General features: G+C 44.2%; 1 long non-coding RNA gene across 1 annotated transcript; it reads right to left on the bottom strand.

Annotated features, from left to right (window-relative positions):
• Positions 1-11,112: 11,112 nt before the first annotated feature.
• On the bottom strand, positions 11,113-24,396 carry LOC118676693. Its single transcript, XR_004974192.1, has 5 exons — positions 24,308-24,396; positions 18,405-18,531; positions 15,127-15,156; positions 12,819-12,871; positions 11,113-11,272 (listed from the first exon to the last, which is right to left on the bottom strand). It is a non-coding gene; the product is annotated as an uncharacterized LOC118676693 (long non-coding RNA).
• Between the last annotated feature and the right edge of the window lie 751 nt (positions 24,397-25,147).

Here is a 25,147-nt window from a genome sequence, read left to right as displayed (position 1 = left end):
TTTTATATACCCTTATGGGAAAAGTCCCTAATAAGTTAAAGAAGGAAAAAGAAGAGGGGGAAAAAAAGCTGTCGGCATTTGAAATGACGAACAGATCATTGAGTCATATTTGTCACCCACAGGTCCTAGACTGCTGGTCCCCGGGGACTCTCAGTCATTGCCTGGGTTCTCAGTGTCTGTCTATCCTGCCAGGATAGTAAGCATGGACTCAGGCTGGGAGGAACTGATGAACAAACGAGTCTGGGCATCGCACTTCCTTGGCCTGAGTCACTCCAGGCGGCTCACCTCACCTCCCCAAGGCTGCGCAGTCCTGGGTGCGGCATCGCTGGGAGCCAGCCAGCCTCCAGATTCTCTGGCTGCAGAGCAGCCTGGCCAGCTCACACAGGTAGTGCCCTTGTGCTCTTTGCAAAGGAAGCACCACGGTGGGAGGGGAGGTGGAGGGAGGCTAAACACGAGCATTTTCCAGGCCCGTCTGCCCAGGAGTGAAGTTGGCTGGGAAATGCCTCTGACAGTTTTAAATGTCACAGATGATACACTTCAGGAAGGACCCAGTCCCTGCCCCCTGCAGACAAGGCCCTCTGTTTTCATTCTTGCCTTTTCCCAGCCCCAGTCCTCAGCAGGTTAACTTTCAATGTCTGTGGTGGAGCCCAGACGAAGGCTTTCCTCCCACGAATGGAGGGTAGAACCTTATGGATTCATCATCAAAATTTAAAAATTAAATAAAAGAACAAAAAAAAGGTACCTACCTACTTACCAACATACAGTACATACAAACACAAACACATAATGTTCTATCTGGTGCCAGGGCCAAGGCAATATGAGAGCTCAGCGCTTCACCTCCAGCTCTTGAAGGCAGGCTTCTTTCATCTTCGTGATACCACAGAGCTTGTAATCAGGGACCCCTGTGTGGGGCTCCTGACCCCAGAACTTAGCAATGACCCTCCAGTGGTTTATCCTTAACAATGCCTGAGCTATGGACTCTCAGCAACTTTAGGTGAACAGATGCCCACCCTCCCGTGTGCTAGGCTTGCCCAGGACCCATCCTAACAAATGTTCTTGGGCTCGATTTTACCCGAGCTGTATAGAGGATTTACTACTTCTAAGGTGTATTTCGATTCTCAGAGCACTGCAAAGCAGTGCGGCTCCCCTATCCTGAGCAATCAATCAAGAAACATGTACTGCCCTGACCGGTTTGGCTCAGTGGATAGAGCGTCGGCCTGCGAACTCAAGGGTCCCAGGTTCGATTCCAGTCAGGGGCATGTATCTTGGTTGCGGGCACGTCCCTGGTGGGGAGTGTGCAGGAGGCAGCTGATCGATGTTTCTCTCTCATCGATGTTTCTCTCTCATTGATGTTTCTAACTCTCTATCCCTTTCCCTTCCTCTCTGTAAAAGATCAATAAAATATATTTAAAAAAAAAAAAGAAAAAAGAAACATGTACTAAGCCTGGACCATGAATGGGATTGTTAGGATCCTAAACATGTAAGACATTGGGGCTCACGATGAGTTTGCCCCCTTGTTGGGGACCCATCACATGCACAACCCTGGCTAGTAAGTGTGATGTCTGCTGGTTGTAGTACAAGGCCAGGTACATACCCCAGCTCTGGCACTCCCTGAAGCGTGAGCATGGCTGGGCCCTCGGTCTCTCACCCCAGTCCCCCTCACCAAGCGAGTTGGGAGGGGTAAATGAGGTGGCCTGCACTTGGCACAGTGCATGGCACATGGGAAGAATTCAATACCTGTCAGCTGTTGTTATTTTTCTACACTAAAAGGTATGTCTTTGGAGGACAGGGGCTGATTTTCACAGCTCTGTGTTCCTCCCACAGGGCCTTCCATAGAATATACACCCGAGAATGCGTGGACCTATGTGAGGGACGGGTGACACAGGAGAGAAGAGTCCGTTGTGTAGGTCCATTTCCTTCAGGAAGGAGAAAGCAGTGAAATAGTGAAGCCTGGTGCAGATTTTGAAAAACTTACTTTGCCCAGTGAAAGTATTTTCAACTGCATATATTCCTATTTTTAAATAATTAACTGAGATTTTCCTATATTAGTACATCCTGGAGTATTTAAGCAGGGATAACAGAGGAAAGCTGGAACAAACAAGGCAGGCCAAATAAATGTAATCTAGAGAAACCTCCCACAGAAGCGCAGCTTGTTTTGGCACAATCGGTCTGTAAGGAAGCATCCAGAAGTCAGCTTTCAGAGAGCAACTCTTCTCCCTTGGTGCACATTGTCACAGCCAAGGCCTGGCTCTTGGCAGACCAAAGGGTCCTGACGGCTGATGCCTGCCTGCCAGGAATATGCAGCTGGGGCTGCTGTATGTGCTGCCTAGGCAGACTGCATGGGCAGGCAAGTGATCGGTGTCACTCTACCTCAGACCCACAGCAAGACTAGGTGTTACCATGGTCGACTAAGCAAGGGCAAGGCCCATTCTGCTCTAATGTTCCCTGTCTTGCTGTTATATAATGAAAAAAAGCGCCGGATGAGGGCTTAGGCGGTGGCCTGCATTCACGTTCCAGCCCTCCACTCACTAGTTGTGTCGTGTTGGTCAACTCATTCAGCCTCTCTGAGCATCACTCCAAAAGGCCATAGATCTATGGCTGTATAGATAGGAACGCCTATACAATGAAGGGAGTTGGGCCCGAGAGTGTGTGAGGCCAGCTCCAGCTCTAACCCTGGAATCCTCTGAGTTGTGGAAGAGTGAGGTTAAGGGGGAGGCACCTGGCAGCTCATGACAGGGGGTGCTGATACCCAGGGTTCTCTCAGAGATCATGTCCACATTCCTTTTTCCACCTCCGGGATGCACACAGAAAGGCACATACTGTAGTACTGCCTCTGGGTGTAGGTGGTAAATATTCACATAAATCATTTACTAAATTAGTATTTCCTGAGAACCTTCCGCAGAACAATGAGCTGAGGGGTTGTGTTGTGAAGGACACAAAAGATGCACACACCAAACCTTTGCCCTCAAGGCCAGGGTCCAAATGCTAGCTCTGTGCTCAGCAGGCTGTGTGGCCTTGCACACACACAACTCTCCATTTCTTTGTCTGTGAAATAGGGAAAATCAAACCTAGTCTGCTTGTTATAGAATTAGAGATAATATGTGTAATTGTCGGATTGTTCCTAGGATTGAATTGTTCTTAAGAAATACGGGGAAAAACCAAGATGGCGGCATAGGTTAACGCCGGAGATTGCTGCCTCGAGCAACCACTTCAAAAAACAACTAAAAGGAAAAAATCTGGAGAACCAAGATGGCGGCATAGGTTAACGCTGGAGTTTGCTGCCTTGAACAACTACTTCAAAAGTGAAACTAAAAAACGGAACGGACATCACCCAGAACCACAGGAACGCTGGCTGAGTGGAAGCCCTACAACTAGGAGGAAAGAGAAATGCATACGGACACTCAGAGGAGGCGCAGTGCTGAAGTCAAATTCTGAGGTGCAGAGTGCACGGAGCGGGCTGGCGGCGGAGGGCACGGTTGGCGTTTTCAATCGGGAGGGAGTCACAGACTCTGAGCTCCAGATACAGGCGAGTCTTTAGGGACCCAGGCTCATACGGGAGAAGCAGGACTGTCTGGCTTCGGTCAGAACAAGTGCAGCTTTCTCTCCGAGGTTTGCAGCGGGTGCTGGGACTCAGAGAGGCAGAGCCCCTGGGGACAGAACTGAGAGCAGCCATAACTGCTCGCTCCTGCCCACCCTGTAGATCCCCAGGGACCCGCCCTGCCCAAGCCCTGTACAGAGCCATTTGCCGGATAGCCTCAGGCAAATGCTAGATTAGCACCGCCCTAGAGATCCAGCACAGAAGCTCTCCCACTGCAGACACAGGGGACTCTCATAGCCAGTTAGCCTGGAGGTCAAATCACCCCCGGTATTGCCGACAACAATCAAGGCTTAACTACAACAAGACTGCACACAAAGACCACTAGGGGGTGCACCAAGAAAGCATAAAAAATGCGGAGACAAAGAAACAGGACAAAACTGTCAATGGAGGATATTGAGTTCAGAACCACACTTTTAAGGTCTCTTAAGAACTGTCTAGAAGCTGCCGATAAATGTAGTGAGATCCTCAAGAAATCTAATGAGGCCCTCGATGTTATGATAAAGAACCAACTAGAAATTAAGCATACACGGACTGAAATAACGAATACTATACAGACTCCCAACAGCAGACCAGAGGAGCGCAAGAATCAAGGCAAAGATTTGAAATGCGAAGAAGCAAAAAACACCCAACCGGAAAAGCAAAATGAAAAAAGAATCCAAAAATGCGAGGATAGTGTAAGGAGCCTCTGGGACAGCTTCAAGCGTACCAACATCAGAATTATAGGGGTGCCAGAAGATGAGAGAGAGCAAGATATTGAAAACCTATTTGAAGAAATAATGACAGAAAACTTCCCCTACCTGGTGAAAGAAATAGACTTACAGGTCCAGGAAGCGCAGAGAACCCCAAACAAAAGGAATCCAAAGAGGACCACACCAAGACACATCATCATTAAAATGCCAAGAGCAAAAGACAAAGAGAGAATCTTAAAAGCAGCAAGAGAAAGAAACTCAGTTACCTACAAGGGAATACCCATACGACTGTCAGCTGATTTCTCAACAGAAACTTTGCAGGACAGAAGGGAATGGCAAGAAATATTCAAAGTGATGAATACCAAGAACCTACAACCAAGATTACTTTATCCAGCAAAGCTATCATTCAGAACTGAAGGTCAGATAAAGAGCTTCACAGATAAGGAAAAGCTAAAGGAGTTCATCACCACCAAATCAGGATTACATGAAATGCTGAAAGGTATCCTTTAAGAAGAGGAAGAAGAAGAAAAAGGTAAAGATACAAATTATGAACAACAAACATGCATCTATCAACAAGTGAATCTAAGAATCAAGTGAATAAATAATCTGGTGATCATAATAGAATCAGGGACATAGAAAGGGAATGGACTGACTATTCTTGGGGGGAGAAAGGTGTGTGGGAGATGCGGGAAGAGACTGGACAAAAATCGTGCACCTATGGATGAGGACAGTGGGTGGGGAGTGAGGGCGGAGGGTGGGGCGGGAACTGGGAGGAGGGGAGTTATGGGGGGAAAAAAGAGGAACAAATGTAATAATCTGAACAATAAAGATTTAATTAAAAAAAAAAAAAAGAAATACATATTATAGCTTAAGCCCCTGACACAGAGCCTAGCACCTGGTATGCATTACGTGGATGGCAATTATTGTAGTTACTAATAATATACTAGTATTCTTATCATTATTATCAGTACTAGAGGCCCGGTGCACAAAATTGGTGCATGGGTAGGGTCCCTAGGCCTGGCAGGCAATCAGGGCCAATCACGACCAGGCCAATCAGGACCCAAAGGCCCCAGCGGGGTGGGGAGATGAGGTGATGGTGGCCTGGCCTGGCCGGGTGCCGAAGGAACAGACTCCAGACGCTGATGCTGCCCTTGGTGCCCTGCCACCCCACGGTTCCCCGCCTACCCCCCTCCTTCCCTCGGTGCTGCGCTGCCACCGGGGGCCTGTTGGCCGGGGGAGGAATGAGGAGAGGGTCCAGGAAAGGTTTTGATCCCCAGTTTGGAACATGCAGAAGGCAGCCGATCAATGATTTTCAATCATCATTGATGTTTCTATCTCTATTTCCCTCTCTGAAATTAATCAAATATATATTTTTCAAAATGCAAAGTTTTTAGAGAAAGAAAGGTAGGGCAAGGGAGCTATTGACAGGGGGCATTTGAGATCTTGCTCACATTTCAGATAGGATAACATAAGGTGGTCCTCAGGGGGTGACAGGTGAGGACTGGCAGTAGGTGGAGCAGGGCACTGCGGGATGAGGAACGGGCTGTAATGACCGGGAATGTCTGTGACAGTGACACTGAGCGTGTGTTGAGGCCATCGCTGGGATCATTCATCCCCAAGAGGTTTTGATTCCAGATGGGAGGAGAACCACAGAGATCAGTGGGTCTTTCTTAACCTAGAAGGTGACACAGGTGGCAGGAACGGGCTGCCCTGCTTCCCTACAAATGTAAGCATGCAGTGTAACTGCACATGAGGTCAGTCACACGGCCAAATCAATGCCCAGTCAGCGCTGGTAGCTGTGTCTTGCCACTCTCTGGCTGTGCTGTAGCATTATTGGCTGGGGGGTGGAGGTGAAGCCGTGCCCCCAAGCGCATGTAGTATGCGAAGGGGCAGGCAGGAAGCCAGAAGCTGGAAGCTGGAGCTGACCTGGTGCTATTGGCCAGGGAGGCCAAAGCCATGCCCTCAAGCACACGTAGTATAGGAAGGGGCGGGCAGGAAGCCAGAAGCTGGAAGTCAGAGCTGAGGCGTCCTGGTAGTGCTGCATCTGCTATGGAGCTGGATGGGGAGCAGCTGTCCGTTTGGACCGGCTTTGGAGTCAGAGGGGCTATACTTCCTGAGCATCACTGGTGAGTCCCTGTGAGCCCGCGGCATGTCAGTCGGTCCAGGTGGGGTCTGGGGAGGCCTTTCTCTCCTAGAGCCGTTCTTCCCAGGGTAGCAGTGTCGGCCATTTTTGTGTGTTTTGTTTTTCAATTTATTATTTTTATTGGAAAGCAAGCTCTGGGCTTGTGGTTCCTGAGATCCCTGGGCCATAGCATGCACCTCCAGGCCTCACTGCGCCCCCTCCCCCTCCTCCTATGTTGAGCATCTGGTCCCTGGTGGTCAGTGCACATCATAGTGACTAGTCCACTGGTCATTCTGGTCATTACACCATTATGATCACTGGGCTTTTATTATATAGGATAGGATGGGCTAGAATAAATGATGCTTTTGGAAGACTGGAGACCTGAGAGGAGAGAAGGAAGAGTGGAGCTCAGTGAATGGTAGGTGAGCTTTGATCCAAGAGCCCTTTACCTCCCCAATGCCTGTGTTCATCACACCTGCACCTGTGTCCCAGGGAGGCCATTATGTCTGTCATTCCGAAGAACCCTTAGGCTCCACTTTCCGCAAGGCTTCCTAACAGGAAATACAATGGCCAGCAGATTTCTTCTTTTCCCAAAATTAATATCAAGGTCAGCACTCATACATTTTTTTTGTTCATTAATCGGAAACTGCACTGCCTCATGAGCTACTCCTCTCCTGCTCCTTGAATGAGGCAAATCCTGCTCTCTTTCTGCCAATCCAGAAGGTGGCTGGTTATCCACAATTCAGTCTGGGGGCTTTGGAGGCTCCGCCCTTAAACCAGGTCGATGCAGCCAGGTCCACTCTACTGGCCCCAGAGAATGTGCCAAATCCCTTTGATCTCCAAGGAATCAGATTAACAGGCCATGATGGACAAGGAGACATGTTATAAATCCCAGCATCTTAATTCAAAGGCTTTTAAATTCTTCCTTCTTAAATCTATTTTGTTAACTAATTACATTCACATCCACCTTTTTTGCCTTGGTTTTCCCCCCTGTGCTCCTGTTTATCTCTGAAACCTTACCATATTTGGGGGAGGGAGGGCTAATAAATTCATAATTGTAGAAAAGGTTTTTATTTATTTGGCCTCAACTCTCCTCTCTCCTACTTTCTCTCTCTCACAAAAGCTTTTTATTTTCTCGTGTCCGTTTTTTCCATTGAAATAATCATCATCATAACTACAGTGTACTGAGTACTTATTATAGCCAGAAATTAGCAAAATTTTTCACTTACTTTATTTCATGTAATCCTCTCAACAACCCCTTGTCATCGTCCCCTGTTAAATTATTATTTCTAGCCTGACCGCATGGCTCAGTGGTTGAGTGTCTATCATTCATTTGCTCAGGAGGTCATGGTGCGATTCCTGGTCAGGGAACATGCCCAGTTTTCAGGCTCAGTCCCCATTGTGGGACGTGATTCTCTCTCATTATTGATGTTTCTATTTCTCTCTCCCTCTCCCTTCCTCTCTGAATTATTTTTTTTAATTATCATTTCCATTTAATAGCTGAGAATCAGAGAATTCTCAGAGAGGTTAAGTACCTTTTCCAAAGCCACACAGCCAGTAGAGTAAATCTAGGACTTGAATCCAGCATGCCAAAGATTATTATCTTTTTCACCAATACACTACTTTCTCCAAATTTCTAGAGAACTTCATGAATCCTCTACATTGTTTTAGTAGTCCAAATAGCTATATTCCTGTGGAATGAGTAGTGATTCTATTATAGATAAATTATTGTTTCCGAGAAAGCATTTATAAACCACCTTAAAGCAGCTTCCCAGATTGGCTCTCTGATCTAGGTGTACTTGAAAAGGAAATAGTCAGCCATGTGACCCTATAAACATTGTGGAGACTACAAGGTAGTATTCTCAGGACAGTAAATACATCCCAGGTATTGCCCCATTAACCTCTCTTTTAAAATCCTTTAAATGTTTTCTGACAACAACACAATAGCCCAGCTATGAAAGTTTCCATGTGTTAAGGGCCCCAGACATGGGGATCAACAGGAAATAAGACCCCACAATTGGGAGTAGACAGAGTCTGGGTGGAGGTGCCGCTGGAATGGCAGACGTCTGATCGAAGGGAACAGGGAGGGGCTTCCTTGGAGCGCTTCAGAGTCAGGGGCAATAAAAGACATTGCATCAGCTGAGATCATCTTGCAGCCACGGCTACTCCCAGCAGAAGGGTTTCAGAAACCACATGTTGCTCTATGCTGCTGCCCTCTCTGTCTTTTTGGCTCCACACCACTTCCTAAGTTTCTGGAATGCTTCCTTCCCAGAGGATAATCCCACAGCCTTCTAATGCACTGGGTCTATAGCATTTGTGTGCAATTTGGTAGGACAATCTGGGGTGGAAGGTGGTCATGAACAACAAGATCCCAACGTATCTGTTATTTCTGCCTGACAACCAAGGAGATGGACGGAACCATGTCCACAGCAGAAATGAATGGTGGATTGAGGTTGGATTAGGCATGTAAGTTTCTTTTTTCTTTTTTTAATATATGTATTTTATTGATTTTTTACAGAGAGGAAGGGAGAAGGTTAGAGAGTTAGAAACATCGATGAGAGAGAAACATCGATCAGCTGCCTCCTGCACACCCTCCACTGGGGATGTGCCCGCAACCAAGGTACATGCCCTTGACCAGAATCGAACCTGGGACCCTTGAGTCCGCAGGCCGATGCTCTATCCACTGAGCCAAACCGGTTAGGGCGGCATGTAAGTTTCTTATGTTCAATTCATTAAATAAGAAGGCCATGAGATTAATAAGGCTCTAATGCCATGGCAGTCCATGTAAGTAAACCAAAATCTAAGCCTGCAAATGCCTCAAAACTTTAAGGATAACCAAGAACAAACAGGCAACTAGTCTTTAAACTCTAGCCAATCAAATAATTTTCTTTCTTTGCCTCTTTAAACTTTTAATTAATGGAATAGATTTTTATATAAATCTTCCTCCTCTTCCCCACCTCCTGTCCTTACAGGGCTCTTAACCACTTCCAGTTTGGTGCTGCCACGTTCCAGTTGATTTTTGCTCAAATAAACTCTTCATTTTTTGTTTTTACTATGCTTCAGTCTATCTTTTAACACTTAACCCTCTGAAGCCCCCAAAGCTCACATTTTTAGATGTAAAGAGGAAATTCTTTAGAGGTTATCAACTAAGATAACTTGTTAGAGGCTGTTGGAAGTGTAATGGTGTCAGGGTTGTCACAGTGACTGGGGAGTGTTGCAAGTATTTAATGAAGGGGACAGGAATGCTAAACATCCTGCAGAATGTCCCATCTCAAATGTCAACAGGATCCCTGGTTGGGTTCCTGCCCTCAAACTGGTGCTCAAGTCTGGATCTGCACAGCAATCAGAGCTCTGTCTTCATGGGACTTTATCGGAAAATGGCTGATGTCATCATCAGCATCATCCTAGCAAATGTGTGTGTAGAACCTGTGACCTGGAAGGCAGGGGGCTACCTAGTGAAAGGTAGTGAAATGCTTTGTAAGTCAAGTGAACTGAATAACACAATTCTCAGCCTATTACAATTGTATGGGATGTTCATATTTAACTTAGGAATGCCATATGTCCCTCTCTTTTTCCTCTCTCATTCTAGATAAACAAGGGTTTGCTCCATAAAGTCAGGAAAGACAGAATCCTTACATACAAATTTCCATTTGCAGTTTGAATCAGTGCACAATCTTCTCATATAATGTACTTTCAAGACTGCAGACTTCTCAAAATAATGAAAAGATCCTTGATTTACACAAGAGGTTGACAAGGCTGCTCTAAACTGGCATTGCAGTCATATTATTTAGGTAGGCATTTTGTTTTGTTTTGATTACAAATTTAGCCTGTACAAAATGACACATGAAAAATATTTAATTTTGGGACATTCTGAAATTATTTACAAAATGAAAACTATTTAATATGGTCAAACTCGCTGAAGGCATTTTGATCTAAATACCCACATTTTCTTTAACTGCCAAAGAAATTAATGCAATATGAAAGAATAGATTTTATGACTTTAGCAGAAGTTTGCATTTTCTGAAAATTGGCACATATGTATATCCCTGAAGACACACCTACTCTGTGTTCTAAAGCAAACTTTTATGTTTTCCCTTGAATGACACTTCCCATGGCCCATGTAGTCCCCTGCACCCGTTCCTTGCATAGTCTCCTGAAAGCTTCACTTTGCACATCATGTGCAGTTCCTGAAACTGCATTTTTCTCATTTTTATTTCACCTGTTACCTAGTGTCACATTTAATATTGCCTAATGTGTATCTCACATGGAAGTGCTGTTTCCCTTCCAACAATGTCCCCAAAGACCACTTCTCCCTCCTACTTCCCCAGTTGTCAGTTTCTCTGACTCCCTTGCACCCTTTAAAGGAGAGAGAGCTGGAGAAGGAAGAAGGAAAGAGGGAGAGTGGATTTAAGTGCAGATTTTAGGCTACAGTGCCTTGTACTGTCTTGTTAACACTCCCTTCATCACCACCCCTTTCACCCCATAACAAAATCTGAAACATTTCTGGGGCTAAATATTTCCTGTGTCCCCAGAATTCACAATTAATAAGTAGTCAATAAGGTTGACAATGATGAACATGACCTCAATCAAATTTTCTTTGATGGTGGGATCAATAACTTGAATAATACACAACAGAAACCCAATTCAAATTCGATTAAGCAAAAGCAAATTTATTAGCATAATAAACTGAAAAGTCCATGCTCCCCTGGACTCTGAGCACCATTGAACCTAGGTGTCTAGACACCGTCATCAGGGCCCTGTTCCCTCCGTCTTCTTCAGCTCTACTTTCCTCTGCGTCAGATTCATTCTCAGACTGGCTCTCCCCAAGTTAGGCAAAGATAACCTCCAGTTCTTCCCGCAGCTCTGCAACACCACCAGAAAGAAAGAAAAGAACCAGTTTCCCATGGTTACAGCAAAATTTCAGGAGCTGACTCCCATTTGCTCTGATGGGCTCAGCTTGGTCATATGTCCACCCCTAAACCAATCACAGCAATGAGATGCTCTTATTGGCCAGGCTTGGCTAAAGCCCTAGAGCTAGTGGCGGGGTCAGCCCCAGACAAACCATATGGACTGAAGGGGAAGAAGAATGATCCCCTAAAGAAGCCATGGTGTTCGTCCCAGAAAAAAGAAATGAATGCTGAGGTGGCCAAAGCAGCAATTGTTCACTATAATTCCTAACAATGATACCAACCCTACAGGGTTGGGATAAGAATTATATGGATTCAAGAAGTTTATAAATCATAAAGCAATTATAGCTAAAAGATGTTTTATTATTAAACAGATAATTCTGCTTATCCACATAAAATACATTGATAGATTGCATTGACACTACAACCAAAGCAACAGTCATTGTGTGGCTGGATGGTCAAGGGAAACTCCAGTGGCAGAGGAAGGCATTCTGGGTATTGTGGAGAGTCTGGTGTGGTGGGAAGGACCTTGGCTTTGAAGTCATGCTGATGTGGATTCTAGTCTTGGCTACATCTTTTATCAACCATGTGAACTTGCACATGGCACTCACACACTTTCTTCAACTGTGAGGTGAGGGTAGTCACACTTCTTAATATCCCATTCTTGTGAGAGTGAAAATGTGTGCAAAGTGCCCATGGTGCCTGGCTCAGCACAGAGAGTTAATAATATTCCCTCTCCCCTTCCTCCAGTACTCATGTTGCTTTATTGCTATTGAAATTTCAATAATTTAAGGCATCTTAATATTGAAATGTGAAAGCTGGAAGATACTAGTTTTTATAGAGATAGAGTAAGTCAAGTTCATCTTTTTTTTTTTTTTTTTTTTTTTGCATCGCTATTTAGACTTTTTCTAAATATCCTACCTGATGGGGGAGGGAGATCTGGAAATAGAATTGGGGACTTTGCCCTAAATATCTGTCAACCTGGGCTGGTGGTGAACTTTGGTTATCGCCCTCTTAACACACCAACTCAAACAACTTTGATGTTATCAAACTACCTCCCCAAGGTGCAAAAACCACAGCTTTAAAGCAACCTATGAGTCAGCAGCTTAGTGAAATGTGAGTAGGGATTCCGTCATTGATAAGGAAGGAATGACTAAATAAACACCTTCGCAGGGATAGTTTCGGGTCGGTATTTTCTGCCAAATTATTGAGAAGAGGGGAAAGAGGCATCAAGACTGTAAAAGGGATCTTTCTTCCTGAAGGAACGAATTCCAGAGGTGCTCCCAAAACACCCACGCACCCCTCTCTGTTAACCCCTTCCTACTGCCCTCAAATTCCTTTTGCTCCAAGGATCCTCCTCTTGGGGAGACATTTACTCACTTTACTTATTCCTACAACTCTCTTTTTTCTCTTCCCCAAACCACAGTTATAAAAGCCAGTACTCAGGAAAAGTTCCTCTCCCTTCTCTGCCTCCCCACAGTTACAGAGCTACAAGGACCTACCTTAGGAGTCCACATGATTCTTCCAAGCACCTCTTGGGAGGAGTCTGGCCCATCTATAATAATAAAAGCATAATATGCTAATTAGACTGGACAGCTGAACGACCTTCCAGACATCCTTCCCGACAAAGCCATGACAGTGGGGGGTCGAGGCAGAGGCAGTTAGGGGCAATCAGGCAGGCAGGCGAGCAGTTAGGGTTGATCAAGCAGGCAAGCAGTGCCTGGGCCTCTAGTCCTATTTATAAAAGCAGTCACAAAAGGAATTTCATGGTGCATTCAGTATAAACAGTTTTCATGCTGATTGGATCACCACCTGCCTGGAGTTTCCGTACCAGCAAAAATTAACCATCTGTTTTTCCTCTTTGCCTCAAGCTGGCTTCCACCTCACATTGGGCCTCCAGAGCATCAGATGCTAACCTGTGCAATTTCCCAAGCCTGCAGAGGAAGTGGCATCAAACTGCAAATTTCCTTAGTCACAATGTCCTGACAGTTTCCCAGTATCAAAATCAATTCAGCCCACATTTATTTATTAAGAAACTAGAGGGAGTGCTGGTGCCAGACTCTGCTGAGACACTGGTTTCCCATTCAGAAGCTTAGAGTAGGTCAGCTAGCTGCAGGGCACTACATTTTCATGCAGCCACACCCCAGTGTCCCCCTGATTTATTCTAACTCAGAGGAAATCCACAGGCATGGATTTGAGCTCCTTCCCTCCGTCTTGGTGAGGGGCCTCCTCAGCTAAGCTTAGGCCCAAGTGGGCCAAGAAGACTGGCAGTCACAGACAGGGCGCTGTCCACCTCTGCAATTGAATTCCTGATCTCTCCCTTTGGCTGACTGCCATCATTCACATACAGACCACATGCCTCAAAGGTAACAAGCTGATCCCTTCCAGAACTCTCTGGTTTCTATCACCTGTAGCCTGCATTCTGCCTGACTTTGTCCCTCCTACCATGTTCTAGGCTAACTAGACAGGGAGAACCTGGAAAGCAGGGGCCTTATCTGGATTCTTCTTCTTCTCAGATCTTAGCACCCTGCTTAGAGCAGGGTTTAGTAACCACATGTTTATTGTTTCTAAAACACCGACTTGGCCAATTCCGAGTGAATCTTTAACTTTCAAGGAGCCCTTGGCCAAATGCATGTCCAAAGTGGCCAGAATTGTACCGAGCCAGCAGGCACAGACACTGGCGTGGTTGGCTCACTCCTCCTTCTGCAGCTGGGGTCCTCTCACCTAGCCCTGCACCCTTCTCAATAAGCAACCTAATTGGGGCAGAAGGGATAAGAGGGACCTTCCAGGCTCAAGGAGGAGAGAGGGAGAAGCAAAAGGAAGGGGGGCTTAGGAAAAAAGATCCAAAAAGAAGAAGAGTAGAGAGGCAGGCAGGTTGGCAGAGGGAGACTAGAGCAGATGAAACAGAGACACCTACAGGGGGAAAGGGAGGGAGACCAGGGAGAGGGAGAAGGGCAGGAGCCGCCAAGGAAGGATGTCAGAACGCTCAGATGGTTGGGGCGGGGTTGCCATGCCATAATTTGTCCTAATTAAGTGCCTACTGTGTGCCAGGTTCTGTTATAGGCCTTTGGGGAGAAAGTGGTCAAGAAGATAAGCTCCCTCCTCAAGGAATTTATATTCTCATGAATGATTGATGACAAATAAATTAATATATATTGAAAGTTGTTACAGAAAAAGCAGATGATGGTCTACTGTCAAGTAGAAGCTACTTTCACTCAGAAAGTTCTGGCTCCTAGTGAAGCACTATTGTGTTTATGTGAAAGCAAAACATACCAGACAATTAAGGCTATGTTTTTATTCAGGTTATTGTAATAAGGGTAATGTTCATTAAAGAAGCATGTCTCATTGAAAAGGAAGGGGCCTTGTAGCTGAAACAGGCAGGTAAACCAGGGAGTAAGAGCCTTGAAGAAGGAATAGAGATGGGGCTTATTGTGAAATATCCGAGGGTGGATGATCTTTTGAGATTTATCTTTGAAACACAAAAGAATGGGGGATTTGGAGAAACAGGGGATAGGGGATTTCTTAGGTATTGCTGTTTTACAAAAGCACAAGACTTAGGCAAAGTTCAATCTTGTCACTAATATTGTGCCACCTTAATTCTGAAATCTAATTGTGATTGCTTCCCTGTGCTTACTACCTGCACCTCAACTTTTGGAGTTTCTTCAAGCAACACACAAGACCCTTCATGACCTGCCTCCTGCCTGCTCCCAATTGGCTGAAGTGGGAAAGCACAGCGGAATGCACATGTGAGAAGGTTCTGGGCCAGACCCACCCATCACCTCTGCACGCCTTCCATACGGCCACACTTACCTGCAAGGAAGACTGGGAATGAGAATCCAACTGTGTGCCCAGGAAAAAGGGGAAAGTGGATGTCAGTGGTCACAGCTAGCTGGCTTTGTCTCATATGCATCTTGTGCTGTTCCCTCTCTCTCTGGGAATGTCCCTCTGCCTCCCTCCTGGCCTTTCCCTGATTATATGGCTTCTGTGTGCCGTTCCAAGGTCACTTAAGCATGCCTTCCTTTAGGAGTTCTTTCTTGACCACCGGTGCGGGTCAGATACTCACTGAATGCCTCTGTAGTACCCAAAAATCTGTTATAATACCACTCACACTATTCTCCAATTGTTTATTTTCTCATCAGGCCCCACACTAGACCTTGAGGTCCCTGACGTTGGGGACTGGGCCTCTCTCCATCCTTAATGCCTAGCACCACGGGACACAGTGTTGATAGCGTCTACTGAATAAATGGATGAATTCTGGATCACTTCTAAATTGCCAGATCCCCAGAGGTCCCACAGAGTGATCATTTCAACAACAACAACAACAAAACATTGTCCCCCAGTAACCTTACAATGAGGTTTGATTTGAGTCCTGGGACCCCCAAGAAGACACTGAGTATTGTTGATATTAGGATGCAAAGAGAGCTAAGATGCCTTATTTTGAGTTCTGCCCACGAACCATCTTTGAGAGCCCTTGGTCAATAGGACTGAGGCCTCAGCTTCCTAGCAGTTGAGGCTGAAGGTAACAGGCACCCATTGTGTGGAAGGAAGGCAATGACTGGAATGGACCCTGTTTGCTTAGCATCCAGGTAAGTCAAGCAAACAGTTACATAGTGACACACTTAGGTACAGCTTCTCTGATCCCTGCATTGCTCCAGGCCAGCCTTGAGTCAGCAACGAAGACAGTAAAATCTTATCAACAGGGGAGAGAAAGGCTGAGTCATTTCTATAATGACTGGCTCATGGCAGGATTCATCACCAAGCCCGAGAATGATGAAATGGTGCCTCTTTTTATATTGAGCTACTGGCTGGAGCCCGACCTTTACAACTTTTGACGAAGGAATTATATTGTGCACACATCCAAGAACAAATATAATGGGGAGATTACCTCAGGCGCATGAGTAACCAGACAGCCATGTGACTGGGACTTACAGCCTGAGGGGAACAGAGCTCCTCAGGACTCCATGCCTCAGCCACCATCCTGGGGTATCTACAACTCTTGGGCCTGCCGGGCATCCCCAACACCTCCAACATTCCTGCTGGTGATTCATTAGAGCCAAGTGGGAAAGAAAAAGGAACAGAACACAAATTTCTTAATCTTAGATTGACTTGACTTCCATAAGTGGTGAAATTAATGAAATGAAGATGAATCATGCCTCTTGAATCATGTGACTTTAGGTATGTCCTGGTGATTCTTTCCCTTGTCGGGCTGGTTCTTACCTGAGCCCTTAGGGTGCCATACAGGGCATCTGAAGGCACAAGGATAGGCCTCTCAGGAAGGACCTAAAGGATGTCAGGGACACAGTGGCCTCGGGACAGTACTTGCCAATGCCAACTGCGCTCTTTAGCTCTCCTCACAAAGGGGAAAACCTGCGGAGTCCTCTCTCCCACGGAGCCATCGGTGTACGCATCCATTCTGCAGGAGCATCAAGTTGCTCGGGTGATGATCATGATCATTACGTTAGCTAACACTTATTACCACTTAAATGTGCTAGGGCTAAGCTAGCGAATTTGCATGCAGTATCTTGTTTCATCCTCTCAATCCTATGAAATATATACAACATACAACCATCACTTTAGGGGGGAAACACACTGGTGGGGAAGGTGCTGAAAAACTCAGCTCCCAAATGAATCAGACTAAGAAAACCCACCTGGAGGTCCTGCAGAGATGTGCTAGTGAGTTTCATCATCAATACTGGTTGTGCCCTGGAGAGCCAGTGCAGGCTCTTCAATTTTTATTTCAAACTTTAATACTTGTCACACATCCCACTTTAATCAAAGCTGCCATCATCTCTCATCTCAACTAAAAGAGTAGCTAATATTAGTTAAGCTCTTCTTGGGTGCCAGATAGTGTTCTAAGCACTTTCCATGTGTTCAATGATGTGGGCCAATGAGGTAGGAATCATGATCAAGACCACTGCCTTACACATCTCCGAGGGGTACCATTCACACTGTGTTCACTGGGATCAGGGGGTGATTACACCTAGCTCTGCACAAGGTGGTAGCCCTTGCTATCATCATTTCCATTTTACAGATAAGGAAACTGAGGCATAGAGGAGTTTAACTTGCCCATGCTCATTTTGCTCATCAATGGCAGAATTATGCTTCAAGCCTGGGCAGTCTGGCTCCAGAGCTTTAACCTCACCATCCCTTTATTAGCACCCTAATTGCCATCTCTGCTTCTACTCTTACCCTTTTATATTCTCCAGTAGCCAGAGTGATTCTTTTTAAAGAAACATAAATGCAATCATGACTCAAAACCCTCCAATAGCTTCCCATCACCCCTAGAATACAATCTGAACAAGCCTTAGCAGGCTCCACAAGGCCCAATGTGATCTGGCACCTGTGCATGCCTCTAGACCAGTGGTTCTCAACCTTCCTAATGCCACGACCCTTTAATACAGTTCCTCATGTTGTGGTGACCCCCAACCATAAAATTATTTTCGTTGCTACTTCATAACTGTAATTTTGCTACTGTTATGAATCGTAATGTAAATATCTGATATGCAGGATGTGTTTTCATTGTTACAAATTGAACATAATTAAAGCATAGTGATTAATCACAAAAACAATATATAATTATATATGTGTTTTCCAATGGTCTTAGGCGACCCCTGTGAAAGGGTTGTTTGACCCCCAAAGGGGTCGCAACCCACAGGTTGGCGACCCACAGGTTGAGAACCACTGCTCTAGACCCTTTTCTAACAGCCCTCTCCCCACTCACTCTGCTGAAGCCACACTGGCTTTTGTTTTCCTAAGGTCATGACAAGTTATTCTGCCACAGGACCTCTGCATGTGCTATTTCTTTTGCTTCTGCCACATACTTTGCCCAGATCCTCCTGTGGGTTTACTCCCTACCTCATTCAGGTAGGGAGTAATACCATCTGCTCAAATACTATCTGCTCCAGAAAGACTTCCCTGATCTTTTCTCATAAAATAGCTCAGACCCTCACCTGCTGTTCTCTAAAGCATTACCCTCCTTCGTCTTTCTTCACAGCATTTCAAAGAACTGGAAATTATACCACAGATTTATTCCTCTGATTCATTATTCCTCAAATGTAAACAGGAATATTGTCATCCTTAACACTGACCTTGAGAAGAGCCTAGTACATAGTTGGAGCTCAATAAAGTTGCTGCTGTGGCTCATGCAGGAGAGGTTGACTTACTGACATGCAGAAGCTAATGTTTCTTTCTTCAGCTCATTCAAAGCGAAGGACCCTGAAACAAAAGAGTATAGACACAAAGAGTTGAGACTCTGGTTACTAGCCACAGAATATTCACAAAATTTAAGAAAAAAAGTGTAGCCATAGGTGTCAGTCTTATTCAATTCTCTTGTTTCCCTAGTAAGTCACCTGGGCAGTGAGCAAGCTGGGAGTGATTGGACAGGTGTCCAGGCCCTGGTGGGGGCCTCCCAGACTCTGCTTATGAGCACACAGGCGAGAGAACTGCACAAAATCTCTCTTATCTATTCTCATCATGTATACTGACATGTACACATAAGGAACTGTCAGATATTGAAACTTGGACTCAGAACTGTTGGACATTGAAACTGGGACTTAAACATTTTTTGTTCTTGATGCTTAAGTTTTACTTTCATTATGGTAGCTTTTTGTTCTTGATGCAAGGACAACCCTTCCTTGTCCCCACAGTTGGGTGAACAATCTCTGCTGCTGTTGTGACTGTTCCTACCTACTCTACAACCTGCAAGGATTTATGATGCGGAAGGGCATGTATGTTGTGAAGAAAGAAAGAAAGAAAGAAAGAAAGAAAGAAAGAAAGAAAGAAAGAAAGAAAGAAAGAAAGAAAGAAAGAAAGAAAGAAATATTGGTCAAGTAAATGAATGAGCAAAATCTCTGGAGAACAAGACCATCTCAGCACCTGCCCAGGGCACACAGTCAGTTCTCAATAAAGACCAAGAAAACAGAGGCAGATGGGAAAATGAGAAGGAAGAAGGAGGGAGAATAAAAGTGTTCTTCAGATTCCCATTTAATTATACATATATAGTTTTTCTTGTGTGTCAGCTCAGTAACACATGGCATCTCATTTAATTCTGGCATCCTGTGATGTAAGTATGTTAGCATTGATGAGAAAATATGAGAATAGTGGGCAGAAATGTTGTAAATGTTTCCCTCCACATCCCACGTGGTTCAGGGTTCAGGATCTGGAAGAGGAGCCGCACACAAATGAAAGAGAAAAGACAAGAGACAATTTGGGAATATTGGGGGGCCAGGCAGGTAAGTCCAACTCAAGAGGAAGGACTTCCACCGGTGCTCAGGCTGCACCAACCATTTTATAGTCAGAGGTAAACAAGGTAGTGGCTACCATAGTTACACTGTTCTTGTGAGTTTCACTTGTTTTGACCATAGTTACACTTCCTGCACTTCCCTCAGCCCATTAGCTTCCCAGATAAGATCTAGGGAGTGTTATAAGGTCAAGCCTAATTATGCTAAGAGGACTGTGCCCTCTAAGCTGGGACTTGTTTGTGACTTTGCCAACAGGTCATTCTGAAGCTTAACCCTATATCAGCTCCCCACATCTCACCCTTCTTTTATTATTAAGCTACTATAATGAAAGTTAAACCCAAGCATCAAGAACAAAAAGCTACCATAATGAAAGTAAAACTTAAGCATCAAGAACAAAAAATGTTTAAGTCCCAATTTCAATGTCCAACAGTTCTGAGTCCAAGTTTCAATGTCTGACAGTTCCTTATGTGTACATGTCAGCAATGATATTTCAGTTCTGGATGGTGGACAAATGGTGGCAATGCAGGTCCGACCCTCTCTGGTTTGATCCTGGGCAACCTGCAGCAACGCACAGTTGCTGACTGCTAGTATGGCAAAGCGTCGTCAGCATCTTCCATCTCTGGATTGTTTTTCCTCTTGTCTTCATGGCTGGAGCATTCCTGATAATTCCTCTCTGTTGCAGGAATCCACATGGTTTTGGAGTTGTTTTCTGAAAATATACAAACATATTCTCGACCAAAAGTTAATAAAGGAAATTTTACTTGGGATCCTTTTTATATTTGCCCAAATGATTTCCTTTGGCTTATTTTGACACCATGTATGTTTTTCATGGGTGTCTTGCTGTTAGCATTACAAATGAAAAATCTTTTTTCTAGATGTAAATTAGTTACAGGATATTTTTCCTTACATGGTATTTTTCCACTATCCCCCCTTTTTTTATTTAATTATTAGGAAGCTTTTGGAAAATTTTTATAATGTAGTCTAGATAACTTTAAATTTATAATTTTTTTGCACAAAAATATGACTGCTTTAGGTTCATTGCATGTTAAGCAATTTTACCATGAAATGAAAATTTTGGTTAATACTACTTATTTCAATTAAACTCATTACTGTCAAATTTAATACTCTAACAACAATCTTAGTTTACACTGTAAATATTAATGGAAATGATTATTTTGCTTGAGAAGGTCCTAAGCATTCCTGGTGTTAGGCTGGATTTAGATATAGGGTAGCTGCTGTCAGCCAAGTCTCTGTTGTCTGGGTCCCAATCTGAGCTGGGCATGGGAAGCAGGAAGCAGCCATGGGGGCAGGAGACCTCCCTCAGAAGGTGGCAATGCAGGCACAGTTGCTGACTGCTAGTATGGCAAAGCGTCATCAGCATCTTCCATCTCTGGATTGTTTTTCCTCTTGTCTTCATGGCTGGAGCATTCCTGATAAGCCCCTGCATAGTTGGAGGTGGTGAGGATCTGTGCCCCACCACTGTTGACCCCCAAGTTCTCTCCTGATGGCCCCTCTGCGACTGTGCCTGTCTTAGGTTGTTCCTTCCCTGAGGAATCTTACCCGTCTCTGGCTAACCAGCCATCCTCCGGGGCCAAGCAGGGTGATGTGAGGTTCAGTTCTGTCTCCTTGGTAGCCTATGCCCCTGTGGCCTCCACGCCCAGCAACTGCCTTGGGATCCCCTCGCCTGCTGGCGGGGCCCCGTCATTGATCACATATCTTGGGGAATCCAGGTTTCTTCTCCAGGGAGGGCCCAGCCCATGCCATTGGGCAAGAGACAGATCCATGGTACCAGCCACCATGAGGCTTCAACCTCAGCATGAACAGAGAGCTCAGGCAACAGCTGTGGGCAATTGGATTGTAAGAAGAGGGACCCTCTTGGCAAAAAGGGCAAGAGAGGTCAATACAGAATGCTCAAGTGCCTTCCCAGGGGACCTTCCACACAGTGGGAGGGATTAAACCCTTTCATGTCCTTATTAAATTGCTGCCAAACATTCAAAGAATTAGTTTGTAAGTTTGTTTGGGATAAATGTACAATATGCTGTTGTAAAATATCAAAAATTATTAATGACATTGTAGAATAATATCATGCAAGGATATTCTTTGCTCTAGGCCATGGCAATTCAATTTTAAACTGGAAATGACATTAATTAAATTTCTTCAATTAGTCTTTCAGTAACTTTACACTAGCTATATTCAGGAAGGCAAAAACCCAAATTATTTACCTTTCTATATTAAACCTAGTACATTTAATTACAGTCCTCCAGATGTTTGAAGGAAAAACCTCTTTCTATTATTTTCTTGCAGAGTAATTTCTAATCAGTACCCTCATCCTCTCACAGCTGGGTTACACTTGGAGAATTTCAATTTAAAAAAGAAAAATCTTTTTCTTTTACACCAAGCAACCTACAGGGTTACTTCTTGGATGTTGACTGATAGTGCCGCAAGGTCATGTATTTCAAGTCAAAGTCATTAAATTTGGTTTAAAAAATCCTTTAAAAAGAGAGAATAAACTTTTGAGAACATTTCAGGGCCCGTGAAATGTCCCAAAGTCATTCCTTGGTTATAGTTTTAAAATCCAACTTGAAAGACCATCAAATATATATGTGTATATAAGATTTAAAGAGAATATTCAATTCTGTCCTCTAGATTTCGTACGAGGCACACTCAGATCAATATTTCAGCATTATTTCACTTCAAAATACCTAGATATAAGTTTTTATCATTTGATTCAGTAAACTCCAAGGTCCCAAGTTCCCAGCGGCTCTGGAAAACCACGCTTGAGGCTGGCAAACAGGCCTGGCCCAGCCCTTGACTTTAAAACGACCATAATTTTTTCTGGGGAAAGTTAAGAAGCAAACTTGTAGCTACATTGTTTCCTGCAGGTTGCTTGCCGGCGAGAAATTTCAAAATTGGCCACGAGATCACAGCCGTGGGAAAACTGTTTTTCTGCTGGCGAAACAAGTTTGGTCTATCCTGGTCCATTTAAATGTCAAAGAGCTAAGCTAGTTTCTCCCTGGGCTACTGGACCTTCATAATTAATATATTTCAATAATTCTTGAGGTTCAAATCCATTTATTATTTTAAGGCATTTACTTTGGCAAATTTCCTGTAACAGACAATTTTACTGAATTTCTTTTAGGCTTTAAGATTAACTGTGGAACAGGCTTCATTAACATTTCAAAAATCACTTTATTATGGAAAAATACCAATCTTGTTGCTAGAACCAGCCTGCATTTCTTCCCTGGGTCAAATTCGTCATTTTTCTTAGGAAATAACCAGTCTTGGGTTTTATTTTGTACATTTGCAAAGGGATTACAGCTCAAAACTCTAAATGTCCAAAAACAGGACAGTTGCGCGCATTAGTTTTAAGCCAGCTTTTCTCTTTACACGTGCACAGAAATCCCAGACACATTTTTAAATTTTGTAAAACTTTTCAATTATGAGAAGGAGACTTTAAATTAGAATAGTTGGGGAGGGGGCATCCATATTGGATTGCCATGCGCTCCCTTCTTCGCTTCCCCCATATCCTGCTTTGGGGGAAGTTTCAGCAAATGACTCAGATGGCGTATTTTTTCCCAAAGGCATGCTTAATAGAAAAAGACATTTTAAATTTTTTCCTATTTCACTTTCCAAAGTAATAGCTAGCACCCAAGGTTATCTTAGCCAAAATTTGGTTATCATAAGATGTTCTCCAGTAATTTTTAAATAAAACATTAAGTAATCTCATTGCGGGAGAGTTTATAGTTCTGCCCTCTCCTGCCACCTTTGAATCTCTCCGCACCAGAGGTGGATTCGGCAGTGGGGTTTCATTTCTTATTACAGATTTTAGATTCCAAATACAAATTAAGATTTTATTTATTTATTTATTTATTTATTTATTTTATTTTTAATATATTTTATTGATTTTTTACAGAGAGGAAGGGAGAGGAATAGAGAGCTAGAAACATCGATGAGAGAGAAACATCGATCAGCTGCCTCCTGCACACTCCCCACCGGGGATGTGGCCGCAACCAAGGTACATGCCCTTGACTGGAATCGAACCCGGGACCCCTCAATCCACAGGCTGACGCTCTATCCACTGAGCCAAACCAGTCAGGGCCAAATTAAGATTTTAATTTGGACAAGAAACCACATTAAGATGACCATGGCACTCTTTTTTCAGCCTGATTTAAAAGAGTACCTTTTAATATTCCAATTTCTTTATAATTTGGACTTTTTGCACAGGTGATTCTATTAATGGAGAATTAAACATTTCAGGATTAGGACATGGAGGGGGCCATGAAGGCCATTTCTCCCATTTTTTCTTTTCTTTATGCTCCTCTTAAGGAGTGGAGGGTGCAAGGGGAGGAGATTTATCCTCCTTGGCCTCTCTTAAAGGCTCTAGCAAATGAAATACCGTGTCCCACAAGGGAAAACAGTTTTTGGAGGCAAGTTTTTTCCTGCTGCTGAGCAAGTTCTGAGTAACTCTTTGCCAAATATTCAAGATCTAATGTACCTTCTTCAAGAAACCAAGGGTTATGTTCTATAACATCAAGCAAAAATTATAAGAGATTACCTCCTGAAACTTTAAATTCTTAAGCATGCAAATCAAAAATCTATAATAAAATTTCTTACTTTTTAAGCCGAATTCTGCCCCATAAGCCTGGTTAGAAAGACGTTCCCACCCTACTTACAGATCGCAACTTCTGCAGCTGATCTGGGCTTTGCATGCGGTGAAATACCTCCCACCTTTATGGTGAATCCTTCCCCACCTTTATGGTGAAACTTCTTTTTTTTGCTCTAAGCGAAGCCTTCACTTCCAGATTTCCTGTCTGGCGCCAGATGTTGTAAATGTTTCCCTCCACATCCCACGTGGTTCAGGGTTCAGGATCTGGAAGAGGAGCTGCACACAAATGAAAGAGAAAAGACAAGAGACAATTTGGGAATATTGGGGGGCCAGGCAGGTAAGTCCAACTCAAGAGGAAGGACTTCCACCGGTGCTCAGGCTGCACCAACCATTTTATAGTCAGAGGTAAACAAGGTAGTGGTTACCATAGTTTAACTGTTCTTGTGAGTTTCACTTGTTTTGACCATAGTTACACTTCCTGCACTTCCCTCAGCCCATTAGCTTCCCAGATAAGATCTAGGGAGTGTTATAAGGTCAAGCCTAATTATGCTAAGAGGACTGTGCCCTCTAAGCTGGGACTTTGTGACTTTGCCAACAGGTCATTCCGAAGCTTAACCCTATATCAGCTCCCAACACAGAAACACACTTGCATCATTTCCTTGGTGCACTCTTTGTCTAAAACAGGAAAGAGCCTGTTATTAAAGAAACAGACTCCAAATTGCTTATTTTTATGGAGCCCAAAAGGACTCCATAATGGCAGGTGAGGCTGCCCTGTTGCTAGGCAGCCAGGATTTTATGTGTTTATTTTTTTATGATTCAGCTTCATGAATCCTCTAGGCCAGCGGTTCTCAACCTGTGGGTCGTTACCCCTTTGACGGTCGAACGACCCTTTCACAGGGGTCGCCTAAGACCATCCTGCATATCAGATATTTACATTACAATTCATAACAGTAGCAACATTATAGTTATGAAGTAGCAACGAAAA

This window comes from Myotis myotis, unplaced genomic scaffold (genome assembly GCF_014108235.1).
Source record: "Myotis myotis isolate mMyoMyo1 unplaced genomic scaffold, mMyoMyo1.p scaffold_m19_p_2, whole genome shotgun sequence".
Classification (NCBI taxonomy): Eukaryota; Metazoa; Chordata; class Mammalia; order Chiroptera; family Vespertilionidae; genus Myotis; species Myotis myotis.
Note: the sequence above shows the minus strand (reverse complement) of the source record. Positions and strands in the feature narration are given on the sequence as shown.